The 1,079-nt window shown below is 44.0% G+C and overlaps 1 long non-coding RNA gene across 1 annotated transcript; it reads left to right on the top strand.

Annotated features, from left to right (window-relative positions):
* Positions 1-7: 7 nt before the first annotated feature.
* LOC147820173 (uncharacterized) lies at positions 8-1,005 on the top strand. Its single transcript, XR_015437488.1, has 2 exons — positions 8-650; positions 751-1,005. It is a non-coding gene; the product is annotated as an uncharacterized LOC147820173 (long non-coding RNA).
* Positions 1,006-1,079: the final 74 nt, after the last annotated feature.

Below are 1,079 nucleotides of genomic sequence, written 5' to 3'. Positions count from 1 at the left end.
GATCTGGTCTGGTCTGGTCTGATTGGATCTGGTCTGGACTGGTCTGGTCTGGACTGGTCTGATCTGGACTGGTCTGGAGTCTGCAAATACAAAGACACAGCAGTTCTACACAATAAGAGTCCTGTAATGATCACTGAGGTTGGAGTTTCAAAATAAAAGTTCCACTGCCTTCCTGTTAGCTGACAGGCTCACAATGAACTGGACCATGTTCCGCAGTGTTTCATGTTTATCAACAAATCACCATGACAACCGCTCTGAATGTTCATGGACATCAACATCACCTCCATGTTTTTATTCTGATACTAATTCCGTGTCGTTCATGTTGAACCTGTTGACTGATGTTGACTAACACGGATGAAGACAGACGAGGACTCACAGGAGACAAAGAGACATCACAGACGTTGTCTTCACTCACAGCGAAGACACTCAGCAGAGACGACCTTCAAAGACTCAACATGCAGATTAAACAAAAAACAAACTGCCGCCCAGCGACAGTCAGAGCGGCCATTTTGTTTTCAGGTTGTCCGTCCGTCTCATTCTCGTGGACACGATGTCTCAGTAACACCTTCAAAGAACTTCTTCAAATTTGGTACCAACATTCACCTGGACTCAAGGATGAACTGATTAGACTTTTGAGGTCAAAGGTCAAGGTCAGTGTGACCTCACAACTCAAGACTTCACACAGAAACTATGACAACATTTCTCACAAATGGTTGATATTTTATATTTTCTATGACTCTGGATAAACAGGAAGTGACCTGAGCTGATTCCAGATGAACAGTGATCCAGCAGCAGGACGATGGACGCCAGCGGCTGCATCTGATTGGCTCCTGACAGTTGACCAACATTTCTCCAGGGTGAATCAGACGTGGCTAATGAGTGTTTATAAAGCTCAGGTATAAGAAGAGAGTCACAGATCTGTGACTGCAGAGCTTCATCGCTTCAACTGTTAGTTATGATACCTGCTCAGTTAACCCTGGGTTTACCTGTCCAGGTACAAACGCATTTATGTGAAAGGGGCGGAGTTGTTAATTATAAGCAGCATTGTCTGAACCATGAATGAAGTTCTTAATATGATA

The sequence above is a fragment of the Seriola lalandi genome, unplaced genomic scaffold, assembly GCF_002814215.2.
Source record: "Seriola lalandi dorsalis isolate HSWRI2012SDOR001 ecotype SW California unplaced genomic scaffold, Sedor1 jcf7180001980440, whole genome shotgun sequence".
Classification (NCBI taxonomy): Eukaryota; Metazoa; Chordata; class Actinopteri; order Carangiformes; family Carangidae; genus Seriola; species Seriola lalandi.
Note: the sequence above shows the minus strand (reverse complement) of the source record. Positions and strands in the feature narration are given on the sequence as shown.